Source organism: Helianthus annuus, chromosome 12, assembly GCF_002127325.2.
Source record: "Helianthus annuus cultivar XRQ/B chromosome 12, HanXRQr2.0-SUNRISE, whole genome shotgun sequence".
Classification (NCBI taxonomy): Eukaryota; Viridiplantae; Streptophyta; class Magnoliopsida; order Asterales; family Asteraceae; genus Helianthus; species Helianthus annuus.
Window position 1 is genome coordinate 81,582,003 of NC_035444.2, and position 15,842 is coordinate 81,597,844.

The following is a 15,842-nucleotide window of genomic DNA, read 5'->3' on the forward strand; positions in this document are numbered from 1 at the left end:
TGAACAGGTGGGGGTACTTTTCCTTAAATTGGTCTTCACGTGCCCATGTGTACTCGGGTCCGTGCTTAGAGTTCCAACGTACTTTGACAAGTTTGACACTACTCCTTCAGGTTTTGTTAACTTTCAGTCTGCAACCTCAACGGGTTGTTCTGTAAAGCGGAGGGTGTCATCAATATGCACTTCATCCGCAGGGATGATCACTGTTTCTTGTGTTGGACTTTTCTTGAGGTTGGATACATGGAACGTATCATGTACTCCATTAAGTTCTTCCGGTAATTCCAACTTGTATGCCACGGTACCAATTCTTTCCAAGATCTTGAATGGTCCGATGTATCGTGGATTCAGCTTTCCACGTTTTCTGAATCTTACTACGCCCTTCCAAGGTGAGACCTTTAACAAAACTTTGTCTCCCACCTCGAATTCCAAGGGTTTTCGTCTTCGATCAGCGTAGCTCTTTTGTCGATCTCGAGCCGCCTTAATGCGCTCTCGGATCTTCATGATTTTGTCAGTTGTTTCTTGCACAAGTTCAGGACCAACCATACGTCTGTCTCCAGCGTCTGCCCAACATAATGGCGAGCGGCACTTGCGGCCATACGGAGCTTCGAACGGTACGGCTTTTATGCTCGTATGATAACTGTTATTGTAGGAAAACTCAACTAAAGGTAGGTGAGTATCCCAGCTGCCGCCTAAGTCCATAACACATGCGCGAAGCATATCTTCCAGCGTTTGTATGGTCCGTTCACTCTGACCGTCTGTTTGCGGATGGAAGGCCGTGCTTAGATCTAGCTGAGATCCAAAGGCTTCCTGAAAGGATTGCCAGATTCTTGAGACAAAGCGTCCATCTCTGTCTGAAATAATTGAGATAGGCACTCCATGACGTGCCACGATTTCTTTTAAGTATATCTCAGCAAGCTTTCTAGTGCTATCCTTCTCTCGGATCGGTAGGAAATGCGCAGACTTTGTTAACCGATCGACTATCACCCATATCATGTCGTGCCCTCTAGGTGTCCTGGGTAATTTTGTTATGAAGTCCATAGAGATTTGCTCCCACTTCCACATGGGTATCTCTGGTTGTTGCAGTAGGCCAGATGGTTTCTGGTATTCAGCCTTAACCTTAGCACAGGTTAGGCACTTTCCAACATAAACGGCAACATCGCTTTTAAGTCTCGGCCACCAATAGTGTTGGTGCATGTTTGTGACAACAGCTTAGATTTGGTCTTTGGATATCTTGTAATTAGTTTAACGATAAACAGTTAGTGGGTTTAGCTTTGTAATAGTGAGATAATAGTGTTTGGGCTAAACTAAACCCAATTGGATGTAGGGAAACGAATTGGGCCTAGCCCATGAGGTTTAACCTAGTCCAACTTGTAAACCTTGTGGTATATAAACAAGGTTAGGCTTTAGGGTTTAGGTTAATCAGTTAATCAGCAAAAACAGTTTGTGATAGAGTATTTTCGTGAGAGCAATTAGGCTTGGACGAAATTGTAGTTGGTTAGGGTTTGATTGATTGTAATTCTCGTAATCGATAATCAATAGAAACCCAGTTTGAAAGTGAATTGCTGTTTCAGTTTCTACACGTTTTCTGCTAATTCTGATCAAGAGGATTCCGCACTCTTGATTGGAAAGACGATTCTGTGAAGATCCATAACATCAAAGGGGACCTACAATTGGTATCAGAGCATTAGGCTCTTGAAAGCTCGGTTCAGAATTTGTTGCTGCAGAATTCGGGTGGATTGGCTTGAAATTTTCGAAAATTTTTTAAAACCTGAATTAGGGTTTCGAAAATTTTTGGGTTTTGAGTTATTTTCGAAAGTTGTTTTTAATCAAAATTGGTTGTTTTGATCTTTTGGTTTTGTTTGTTTGTTGATTTGAAGGTTTGCAGGACAGTTCGTGGTTGATTGTTTGAAGTGTTTTGGGCTGAAAAGGATTGAAGATTCGAAGATTGTTCTTCGTGTTCTTCGTGTTCTTCGCTAAGTTCATAAATATTTTCGAAAATTGCTACTGATTTGGTTCTTCAATTTTGCAGGAACTTGATACGAAATCAGAATAAAATCTGAAAATTTCGGAAAAGATTTGATCAAATCTGGCGGATTTGCTACTACTTGCTGAACAAGATAGTTAAATTTGCTGAGAAACCAGAGAATTTAACTGACCAGTGAACTACTCTGGCGAATTCAACTATTACGTTGATCTGTCCCAGCGAAATTAACTGATAAGCGAATTTAAATCCAAAGGCGACTTTGGTAACCGTGAAAATTTTCCACAGCGAAATTATCACAGTTTTCAGAGACTTTACAGGTCGTCGTAATAGCGAACCTGATCAGCGAAATAGACCAGCAAAATTAACTTCGTTTACCAGCAAATTTAAGTGACCCAGCAAATTTAACAGATAACCAGCGAATTTAACAGCAGTACCAGCGAATTTAACAGCATTTCCAGCGAAATTAGCAGCAAAGTTAAAAAGGTGGAAAATTTTTTGGCAAGCGTAAGGAAAAATTAACGTTTTCGTGAATAGAAAGTGATCCACAGCTTGTTAGACAAAACCGTTTGCGCCGTTAGACTCTGGAAAATCCCGAAATCGGTTTTTGACATTATATATCATTGGATTCGTCTTTTCGAGACGATTCTTAGGGTGTAATTTGGTAACCACTGTTTTCGGAGATATTTTGTACGGTTTTCTCAGTCTGCAACGTTTAAAATGTCGAACATGGCCAACTTGAATGCTCCTAAGATGATGAAGGTGGAGAACTATCTTACTTGGAAGAACAGCTTCAAATCCTTCATTAAATCTCAGGATGCACGCATGTGGATATGTATTGAAGATGGGTACGTAAACCCAGTGCATGATTTTAAGGGCAGACCACGTAGAACAGACTACGTGAACATGAAAGAGGATGATAAAAAGATCTACGAGGCTGAAAAGAGAGCCTTGGCTGCAATAAAGACATCCTTACCTGATAGCATCAAGCATACCTTCACAAAGTACACAAATTCAAAGGATATGTGGGATGCATTACAAAAGCGATATCAGGGAAATGAATGTGCCACTCAGGCATTTATGGCAGAGATATTGCCAGTTGATGAGGTTGAAACTAGTGTGAGTGATGCTGAATCTCAAGTGGAGAATGCTGAAGCAAAAGTGGATGCTGAAGTAGGGACGGAGAGTGAAGATGAAAAGGTTGTTGCTGATGAAACTACAGAAGTTCATGAGGAAGAGGTACAATCTAATTCTGTATGTTTAAGATGTCGTGAACTACAGGGTGAGGTTGACAGGTTGTCAACTCAAAATCAAAGTCTGGTGAGCGAGATGTCTAGCATAAAAGAGTCAAACTTTTTTGCTAAAAGAAATGAATCTCTATACTTGAAGAAGATAAAAGGTTATGAAAGTGAAATTGAAGCTTTAACATGCAAATTAAACAAAAAACTTCAAGTAATAGACTTAGCTCACGAAATGATGGCTGAGAAAACAAAAGAGATTTCTGAAAAATGCAAAGAGTTGTCAGATGCACAAATCAAAATTATTGAACTTGAACAGAAATTAAGTCAATTCAGAGATTCGTCTTTTGTTATGAAACACATGATGGGTGGGTTAAAGAAGAGTAATGACAAGACCACTGTGGGCTTCCAGGGCTTTAATGAAGTCCCACCTCCTCTTAGTCATGACTATTCTTTCCTCCCTGATGAAGATGAGCTAGCAGCCCATATGTCAACTGCACCAAGTAGTTTCGGATCTACATCAAGTCAAGGTGAGGGGTCTGAGAGTGGTGATGCTAAGAAGAACAATAACAGGAAATCTTTGAAAAAGAAAAATTCACCTCCAAAGGGCAAAAATCAAACTTTTGTTAAAAAGATTAATTTTGTTCAAGGTAGTGATATGAAAAATGAAACTGCTGTTATTGAAAAAGAATCAAATGTAGAGTTTGCTAAAAATAAGAACAAAGAAAAATCTGAAATTAAGCAAACTGAACAAAATTCTTCAAAGGCATCATCACCATCTGATAAGGGATCTACCTCAGAGACTCCTGCTAAGAAGTCTTTGAAAAGGAGATCGTGCTTCCGGTGTCATGTAAAGGGACATGTAGCTAGCTGCTGTCCTAACAAAAATAGTGAAGCACAAATGAGTGACAAACAAAGAGGGAAACTACCAGAGAAGAGTGGTGATAGTGAGGAGAAAGGTTCAAATTCTCCAAAGAAATCTGCTCCCAAGCAACCACAAAATGTTGCTGTTGGTGTAGATAAGGCTGGAACAGGAACTCCACAAGTTCCATGTTTTCAAAGAAATCAACAAAGATTTCAGCCTAGATCTCCACCAGGCAGATATCAGAGACCTAGAAGCAGTTCACCAAGAATGAACAATTTTAATTCAAATAATTTCAGAAGTCAAGGTCAATATCAAAATCGATACCAGAATATTGGTGGTCGAACTTTTTATAACAATGGCTTTAGAAATTACAACAATAATGCTTCTTGGAATCAAAACTCAAGGTTTCAAAATCAAAATTTCCAAAGGTCAAATTGTCCAAATGTATATAGAAACCCTCAGGACCAAAGGCCTAGTGGAAATCAAAATCAAATTCCAACAGGTCTGAGATCCAAGACTCCAGTTAGGAGTAATGGATATTGGATGGATGTTCCGGTGGTTGGTGAATTTGGACGACCCAAGACCATTAAGGCTTGGGTCCCCCAATCTAACTAATTTCTTAGTTGGTGTGTGCAGGAGCTGCTAAGGAGGATTATCAACTTATGTTGATAGTGGCTGCTCTAGGCACATGGCGGGGGATGTGAGATTATTGATATATATTTTTTTTTAATGATTTAAATTGAAGTTCAAAGTGCTGAGTCGACACAGAGGATAACCTGGCAGATCTTTATACTAAAGCATTTGACAGGGCTCGCTTTGAACACTTAGTCGAACTAAACGGGATGAGGAATCCTGAATAACTGGTTTTTCATAAGAATTTTTGTAAATAGTTTACTGTTTTCTTAAAAATCAAAAACACAAAAAAATTGAAAAATCAAAAACATAAAAAATTAGAAAAACAAAAATGAGATTTCACTGTGTGAAAAGGAGAAATGATAGTATATCAGCAAGTTAGACTATCACACTGAACTTGAACCATAAATTGCTTAAGTGTGATAGCAGCTTCATTATATGATGTACCAGTAGGCAAAAGCATGAAATAATCAACTTACCAATGTGATATAAACTTAAATGAACTGAATTTGAGTGGGGAACACATTAGTGGTGTATGGTTTAATGACCTTAATTCTTGCTTGATAGATTGCCAAAATCTGAAGTTTTGGGTCTTTATACTGTTGTTTCAACTAGGGATATCTTGGCTGTCTGTCTGTTAGAACTAAAATTGTACATGACCCCAGGAAAGATAGTCACTTGGAATTAGCTCATTTCTATTTGAATGTCTGTATATTTCCCGATACACACAATTTTGATCTGATTCTGAAATCTTCTCTGAAAAAGGTCGTGTACCTCCTCTGCTGCATCCAGATATATGCTGACCTAGAGGTGCTAGGCAACGACAGCTTCTGCTGCATCCAGATACATGCTGACCTAGCTGTACGTTGTCGCGCTATAGATCTAATACACCCGAAAGAGGCCCTCTAGTGCCCAAAAGAAACCCAAGAAACCTATATCAAACTGAGAAAATCTCATTTGATCTGTATATTATACCATCTCTACTAAAGATCTATTCTGTTCTCTTCTCAACCTATTCCCAGTTAAGATTTCAGAAAACTGGATTGGACTTGTGAAATATGTGGTAGGGAAGATACTTGCATGATAGAGTGTGCTGTTTATATTTCCAGGATTTGATTTGTATTTATTTGGGTGTTCATGGTTACGAAATCAAAACATGATAAAACAGGTTAAATGGAGAACTAGACACAGACAGGATATCTTAAAGGATGAATTCAGTATACTCACCTACTACGATGAATCTTTGTGCATACCTTGATCGTGGGGGTATATCCTGTTGTGGGACACACTAATATTTCAGTATAATAAAATTAACTTAACATATCATATGGTAATGGTACTTGAAATGTTCATGCATTTTGTTTAGGTGGACAAACATACTGGTAATCGTCGTGAACTGCTTTCACTAAAAATTGAATAAAGAATTATCTAATTGTGTGAAACAGTTTGATTGTGCTGATATGATCTTCTTACCAGGGATTCTCACAAAAATAGAGTGTTTATTGCTTTTGTTATTTACTTGCTTTCAGAAAAATATAAAAATCCAAAAATAGTGTCATTTTCTGTTTAAAATTCTTAACGTACAGAAAACTGTTATTCTTGGAGGAATTGTTACTGATAGGGGGAGACGGTGTTAGAAAGTGAGTTCAAAATTCTCAATCAGGCAGGATCTTTTGTGTTGGACAAAAAGTTTTGCGTGTTGGTGATAAGTTGAAAACGCTTAATCTGTTATACAGTTTAACTAATCTCTTGAAAAATAATAATTTATTTAACTTATGTTGAAAAATTCTTATGGTTTCTCGAGATGTTTGTTTATAGTATACAGATTGAAGCAGCTTGTTGCTGAGAAGTTGCTGTGAAGTGTGAAGATGAGAGTTTGATTGGATGCATGGTAGAACCTCCTTTCTACATTGCAGACAAGATTGAAGAGTTTGAAGATTGTTGTGCAAATGCTAAACTGGAGTTTACTCAAGTGCTAACGTGTTGAAGATTTGGTGATTGGATGCATCAGCTTAGGGGGAGTCTGTTGCTGACAGAAGCTATTGAAGCTGAAGCTATCCAAAGACCAAAGACAGTGCAAGACTACTTGAAGATTGCAAGAAGACTGAAGACAAAGTTTTGACTCAAGACAAAGTTTTATGAAGCTATTGTCAAGGGGGAGTTTGTTGGTGCATGTTTGTGACAACAGCTTAGATTTGGTCTTTGGATATCTTGTAATTAGTTTAACGATAAACAGTTAGCGGGTTTAGCTTTGTAATAGTGAGATAATAGTGTTTGGGCTAAACTAAACCCAATTGGATGTAGGGAAACGAATTGGGCCTAGCCCATGAGGTTTAACCTAGTCCAACTTGTAAACCTTGTGGTATATAAACATGGTTAGGCTTTAGGGTTTAGGTTAATCAGTTAATCAGCAAAAACAGTTTGTGATAGAGTATTTTCGTGAGAGCAATTAGGCTTGGAAGAAATTGTAGTTGGTTAGGGTTTGATTGATTGTAATTCTCGTAATCGATAATCAATAGAAACCCAGTTTGAAAGTGAATTGCTGTTTCAGTTTCTACACGTTTTCTGCTAATTCTGATCAAGAGGATTCCGCACTCTTGATTGGAAAGATGATTCTGTGAAGATCCATAACATCAAAGGGGACCTACAAATAGTATTCCTTTAAGTCTTGATACATTTTGTCCGATCCTGGATGGATCGAGTATCTTGATTTGTGAGCTTCATTAAGGATGACTTCTCGAACACCGCCATAGAGCGGAACCCAAATACGCCCCTTAAAATACAAGGTTCCCTCTTCATTTGGCACCATATATTTCAACATACCCCGGAGGTATTCAGCTCTACGATTCTCTCCCTTAAGGGCTTCTTGTTGTTCATCACGAATGCGTGTAGTGAGGTTCGTTTGAATAGTCATTTCTAATGATCGAACCCTTAGGGTCTTAACCCTTTCTTTTCGACTTAGCGCGTCTGCTACAACTTTTGCCTTTCCAGGATGGTACTTAATCTCACAGTCATAATCGTTCAGCAGTTCGACCCATCGTCGCTGGCGCATGTTTAATTCCTTCTGATCAAATATGTGTTGTAGGCTTTTGTGATCTGTGAAGATTGTACATCGAGTACCATATAAATAATGTTGCCAGATCTTCAAGGCGAATACCACCGCGCCTAGCTCCAGGTCATGAGTGGTATAATTATAACAACCCTAAACCGACACCCTCGTAATTTTTCCAACACCCTAAAAATATTTAAAATATCCCAAAATGTTCCTAAATACACCCCATACGTGAAAACGGGCCCCGGATACCTTAAATATTAATAAAAATAATAAAAATTTGAATTTTTGGGGTTTAGGCGGGCCGCGTAAGCCACCCCTTAAGCTTACGCGGGCCACGAGAGATCAAGAACGCGGCAACACCCCAGGCCGACATGTGTCATCATCGTGGCGGGTCTAGTCGATGATCCGGACAAGCTACGCTGTTGACCAGGTTTGACGCGGGCCGCATAGCCCGTTGTGGACACTTACGCGGGCCGCGTAAAAGTCGAAATGAGGCCCGCTATAAGCAGGCATCGGGTCTTCAGTTGAAATCGTTCAATCTTTCTTTCTTTCTCTCAAATTTACATAGTGGGCATTATACTCAGGTCTAATACCCCCCCCCCCCCCCAAATAGCGAAGTTCTGCTCCGTTGTAAGTATCATAACCCCTTGATACGTATTAGATACTCTGTCCGGTTGATCTAGGGTTCCGTAACGGCTGTCGTGGTTCTGCCCAACATAGTCGTTGGAATGCCGTCTCGGGGAGGGTATTGCTAATGTTAAAATGCGTTATTATACTAACACGCGTGCATTTGTGTAATTTATAGATTATTCCCAGGAAATCCTTACTAAAAACCCTAAGACAGCAATGTGAGTAATCTCCGTTTTATAAACAGTTTTTACAAAACCTTAAATATTTTACAATGCAATTTAGCAGTGATTGAGTCTTTGTAATGCTACGATTACTGCCGGTATGTTGGGGTTTTGTATACAAAATGTGAGACACGTTACCATTGGACGAAGAGTTAGCCAATGTGTAATATGACCCACCAGTCAGGATTGACAATACTGAATGAGTAATTGGGTAGATGTACACATTGTAGTCGCTCTCAATACTGTTTAAATTAATAAGACTTTTCTTGATTGAACTGGGATTCACTCAGCAGTATTTCCCACTGACAAAATGTTTTTAAACGCGTTTCAGGTAACACAATGTGAAAGCCAATTAGAAGCCAGCTGGACAACACTGAAGGCTTGGAAAAGTGGCTATAAAAGTTACCTAAATAAAAGAAGGCGTTTATTACAATAAAATGGGATTTATTCCTATGAATCAGTTTGTAATGAAAACTTGGGTTTTATCCCAATATGTTTAATTATATAAAATATGGTGTTTTACTCTGATAAAATATTTCCTAACTACGGCCCTGATGTAATTTCTGCTGCCAAATCAATAAACACCGATACCATCTAACTGGTTCGTGGCGCTCGCTCCCAGGATAGGGTCAGGGGCCGTGACAGAAGGTGGTATCAGAGCTAAGCCACTAATTCAGCCACAGAAGTGTTCTGCTGACACCAAAATTCAAAGTGTTAGGAAATAAATAACAAGAATACATGCATAACTATATTTTCTTGTTATGTGTTATTTGATTATTTGTTAGTTTACAGTATGAGCGACCAAGGACCATCTGACGCGTACCGTCAATTGTCTGGTTCGCCTAGGAGCGAAGGTGCCTCTTCTCAGCCTGCCCACTCGGGGTACTCTGCTGATACAGAAGAAGGAATATTCGTATTTAAGGCTCAATCTGAAGAGCCATTTCCTCAGAAAAAGAGGGGATGGTTCAGTAGGGGAGCACACGAGCGTAGAAATCGTATGAAAAAGTTACAAGAGCAGAGAGCACTAGCCGCAGCTAAAAGAGAAACTAATGCATATGCCCAGGATATGCTTAATAGGGGAAAAGCTAATATCCATATCTTAGCAACCACTGCAGCTGACCTAAACCTGGAGCAAATGCTAGCACCCCAACCACAACCACCAATCATGATCAACCGATGGAGATAGAAAACCCTGAAAACCAAGTAGAAATGCATGACTTCAATCCAGAGGAAATACCTAGGGTACCCGCACCAAATCCCTTAGACCCAAATTATGACCCATGGTGGGACGATAACAGGGACTATGTGCAATGCTACCCGATACATGAAGACATGCCCATGCAAAACCTAGGAGCCTATCCAGGGTTAGATCCTCTAGATCCCTACTTCGACAATGATGTGTACATTAGGGAGATCTTAGAGAACCCTTACCCATTTCAGGCCCCTACACCCCCATACCAGGAAGCCGCACCCCAGATTCCGAACCCAATCCTAGAACCTGCACCTCCAATGAGTGCAGATAACGTACAAGAACTTAGGACATTTGGTGAGGAAATTTTAGAAAGTAGTGAGAGAATGCGACAGGTGGGAGAGCGTCTCGTATGGAAATACGACGAACGCAATATGGATTTTTGGATGAATCCGTATCCTTGAATCGATGGTGAAAACGGTAGAAATAATAATAATAATATAATATGTGTGTATGTGTATGAAAAAAAAACTACGGATGCCTATTACTAGTAATGTAGTTTTAAATTTCAGTTGGTATTGTAATTTTAATTTCAATACTAGTGTGTAATAGACACATAGTATATGAATAGAGTAAAAGTCACAATGCCCGACGCTTTTGACCAAAGTGCGTGTCATGTGATTGGCTATATTCAAATATTATTGGTGATGTTAATATGTGGTAAATGTTTAAAATTCAGATGGACAACGAAGTGAATCAGGAAAACCAGAATGATAATATCCAGAACGACAACAACTCGAATAATGATAATAATGAGAATCCGAACAACAATAACAATGGAAATCAAGTGGATAATAGTGCCATCCAACACATAGTGGCACAAGGAATCATAGATGCGATGCCATTTATTATCCAAACTGTTAAGGAAGCAGATAATAAAAGTAAGCATAGCAGTAAGCGACCAATTGAACCGGAACACAGCGTAAACAGTGGACGCATACTTCAGGTTGCCATTCCCAAAAGAAGAAGAACCATGCCATATGGTTGTTCTTACAAAGAATTCTGGTCTTGCAAACCAATAGAATTCTCGGGCAATGAAGGACCCATTGCAGCTCTACGCTGGATAGAAAAGACTGAGGCTATTTTAAAAGTATGTAAGTGTGCTGAAGAAGATAAGATAATGTTTGCTTCCAATCTGTTTAAGAACTCGGCCCTAGAATGGTAGAACACTATCCTTCAGTCAAGAGGAAGTGATAGGGTATACCACATGGAATGGGAGGAGTTTAAAAATATGGTAGAAAGGAAGTTCTGCCCTCCCAATAAAAAGGAGCAGATAGCAAATAAGTTTCTGAACCTTAGAATGACCGGAGTAGATAGTAAGGGTTACACTACTACATTCTTTGAATATGCTAGAATAGTACCGACCCTTACATCACCTGAACCGGTATTAATCTCCCGTTATATCTGGGGATTAATCGGGGAGATTAGGCATGTAGTCAAGGCAGCTAGACCTCAAACTATAGAAGAAGCTGTAGAACTAGCCAATACCTTGACAGATGAATTAATCCGTACTAGAGAAGAAGACCAAAGGAGGAACCTAACTCAAAGACTTACTCAAGAATTCCGTTCTGGAAATTTCAACCGTGGGAAAAATATAGGTTCTACATCTGCAACCTATTGCAAGTATTGCAAAAGGAAGCATTCTGGAAGATGCTCCATATATTGCAACTTCTGCAAAATATCAGGACACAAGGAAGAAGACTGCAGGAAGAAAGCTAACAACCGGATATGCTTCAACTGCGGAGAACAAGGTCATATCAAGCCGAACTGTCCAAAATTAGCTCCACCTACAAACAACAAGAACACTAAAAATGCTAGAGAATTTGTTCTAACTGCAGATGAAGCCAAGATGATCCCGGACATCATAGCTGGTACGTTTTTAGTTAATGATATTTTTGCTAAAGTATTATTTGACTCTGGTGCAAACCAAAGTTTTATCAATACTTCGTTTTGCAAACTTCTCAATCAATCATTAACTAAACTACCACAAGAATGTCTAGTAGAGACAACAAATGGAGAAACCGTTAGGATTTCTGAAATCTTGCAGGGAGCAAGAATAGAAATTTTTAATCAAAAATTTATTGCAAACCTTTACCCAATGAATCTGGCAGGATTTGATATTGTATTAGGAATGGATTGGTTAATAGCCAATAAAGCCAGTATTTTATATGATCAAAAGTCAATCCAAGTAAATTTACTAAGAGGTGAAAAGATCACAATTAAAGGAGATACACCATCTAGACCCACTAAATTCATCTCTGTGATGAAAACTGCAAGTTATATAAGAAAAGGATCCATAGTATATTTGATTTCTATAATCACTAACACTAAAGGAAAGGAGCTAAAAGACATTCCAGTAGTGTCTCAGTTTTCAGATGTATTCCCAGAAGAATTGCCAGGATTACCGCCAGACAGAGAAGTTGAATTCAGAATCCATCTGCTACCAGGAACGGCACCGATTGCGAAAGTACCTTACCATTTGGCACCAGCCGAAATGCAGGAGCTAAAGAAACAATTAGACGAATTATTGGACAAAGGATTCATACAGCCAAGCTCATCGCCATGAGGAGCACCAATTTTGTTTGTCAAAAAGAAGGACGGATCAATGCGTATGTGCATTGACTACCGTGAATTGAACAAGGTCACGATTAAGAATCGGTATCCATTACCAAGAATAGACGATCTGTTCGATCAACTGCAAGGAGCTCGATTTTTCTCTAAAATCGATTTAAGATCGGGATATCATCAACTAAAGGTACAGGAAGAGGACATTCCTAAGACTGCATTCAAAAACAAGGTATGGCCATTATGAATTTACTATCATGCCATTTGGTTTAACCAATGCCCCAGCCGCATTTATGGACATGATGAACCGAATATGTAAGCCATATTTGGATAAATTCATAATTGTCTTCATAGATGATATTCTAATTTACTCTAAGAGTAAAAAGGAACATGCAAAGCATTTGCACTTACTTTTAAGTCTATTAAGAAAGGAAAAGCTTTACGCTAAGTTTTCCAAGTGCGAGTTTTGGTTAGAGCAGGTATAGTTTCTTGGACATTTGGTCGATCATGAAGGAATTCATGTGGATCCAACAAAGATCGAGGCAATTACCAAATGGAAAACCCCTGAATCACCAACCAAGGTTAGAAATTTCTTAGGATTGGCTGGTTATTATAGAAGATTCATTCGAGATTTTTCTAGAATAGCCATTCCCTTAACCAGGTTAACCTGTAAATCCAATAAGTTTAAATGGGGACCAAAACAAGAAGAAGCCTTTAGAATCCTTAAGCGAAGATTAACCCATGCACCCATTTTAGCGTTACCAGAAGGAACTGAAGATTTTATAGTCTATTGTGACGCTTCTAAGTTAGGTTATGGATGTGTGTTGATGCAACGTCAAAAGGTGATAGCTTACGCATCTAGACAACTTAAGAATCATGAAGAGAATTATTCAACCCATGATCTAGAATTAGGAGCCATAATTTTTGCCCTTAAGATTTGGAGATATTACCTTTATGGTAGTAAGTTTACCATATTCACAGATCATAAGAGTTTAAGGTATGTTTTTGGGTAAAAAGAGTTGAATATGAGACAAAGACGCTGGATGGAGATACTTAGTGATTATGATTGCAATATCCAGTATCATGCAGGAAAGGCAAATGTAGTGGCTGATGCTTTAAGCCGAATGTATCATGAAAAGCCAAAAAGGGTACGTTCTCTTAAATTAAATCTACAAGTAGATTTAAACGATCAGATTAGAAAAGCACAAGAATCAGTAATCAAGGATGATACTGAAAAAGTAAAAGGAATGATTAAAGAATTAGAACAAGGAACATATGGAATTTGGAGATTCAACTAAAAGAGAATGTGGATACCTAAATTAGGAAACCTACGCCACCGTATATTATAAGAAGCCCATAAGTCTAAATATATGATACATCCAGGAAGTGATAAAATGCACCAGGATTTAAGGAAAATTTTCTGGTGGATAGGAATGAAAAAGGATATAGCAGCTTATGTTTCTAAATGTTTAACCTGTTCACAAGTTAAAGCTGAACATCAGAAACCTTCAGGTTTGTTACAACAGTTAGAGATGCCAGTTTGGAAATGGGAATTGATAACAATGGATTTTGTTACCAAATTACCCAAAACAAGAAAAGGTAATGATACAATCTGGGTGATTGTAGATAGGCTAACCAAGTCAGCTCATTTCTTACCAATGAAAGAAACTTTTAGCATGGAACAATTAGCCAAATTGTATGTAAATAAAATTGTTTCATTACATGGAATTCCTTTATCCATTATTTCTGATAGGGATAGTCGTCTTACCTCTCATTTTTGTGCAAGTTTCCAAAAAGCAATGGGAACCAAGTCGAATCTAAGCACAGCTTACCATCCTCAAACGGACGGACAAAGCGAAAGGACAATTCAGACAATGGAAGACATGCTTAGAGCTTGTGTAATTGATTTCAGAGGTAATTGGGACGATCACTTACCTTTAATAGAGTTTTCTTATAATAACAGTTATCACACAAGTATCAATGCTGCACCATTTAAAGCACTGTATGGACGAAAGTGCAGAACCCCAGTTTGTTGGGCAGAAATTGGGGAAAAGCAACTATCTGGACCTGAGATAGTACAAGAAACAACCGACAAGATCATTCAAGTAAAGGAACGACTGAAAACAGCACGTGATCGACAGAAGAGCTACGCTGGTAACAGACGTAAGCCATTGGAATTTCAAATAGGAGATAAGGTATTGTTAAAAGTCTCTCCTTGGAAATGAGTGGTAAGATTCATCAAAAGAGGAAAGCTAAGTCCCAGGTATATTGGACCTTTTGAGATTATTAGAAGAATAGGACCTGTAGCTTATCAGCTACAACTGCCAGAGGAAATGGCAGGAATACATAATGTATTTCATGTATCTAATCAAGAAATGCTTAGCTGATAAATCACTCGTGGTGACTCTTAAGGATATAGAGGTAAATGAGCAACTCAAATTTGTAGAAATGCCTCTACAGATTGAAGACAGGAAAATTAAGAATCTCAAGCACAAGAGATTAGTTCTGGTCAAAGTGAAGTGGCACTCCAAAAGAGGACCTGAGTACACATGGGAGCTTGAATCAGAAATGCAAAGGAAATATCCACACTTGTTCCAGTAGATCTCGAGGACAAGCTCTAAAACAAGGTGGGGAAGATATAACAACCCTAAACTGACACCCTCGTAATTTTTCCAACACCCTAAAAATATTTAAAATATCCCAAAATGTCCCTAAATACACCCCATACGTGAAAACGGGCCCTGGATACCTTAAATATTAACAAATATAATAAAAAATTGAATTTTTGGGGTTTAGGCGGGCCGCGTAAGCCACCCCTTAAGCTTACGCGGGCCGCGAGAGATCAAGAACGCGGCAACACCGAAGGCGGACACGTGTCATCATCGTGGCGGGTCTAGTTGATGATCCGGACAAGCTACGCTGTTGACCGGGTTTGACGCGGGCCGCGTAGCCCGTTGTTGACACTTACGCGGGCCGCGTAAAAGTCGAAATGAGGCCCTATATAAGCAGGCATCGGGTCTTCAGTCGAAATCGTTAAATCTTTCTTTCTTTCTCTCAGATTTACATAGTGGGCATTATACTCGGGTCTAATACCCCCCCCCCCTAAATAGCGAAGTTCTGCTCCGTTGTAAGTATCATAACCCCTGGATACGTATTAGATACTCTGCCCGATTGATCTAGGGTTCCGTAACGGCTGTCGTGATTCTGCCCGACGTAGTCGTTGGAATGCCGTCTCGGGGAGGGTATTGCTAATGTTAAAATGGGTTATTATACTAACACGCGTGCATTTGTGTAATTTATAGATTATTCCCAAGAAATCCTTACTGAAAACCCTAAGACAACAATGTGAGTAATCTCCTTTTTATAAACAGTTTTTACAAAACCTTAAATATTTTACAATGCAATTTA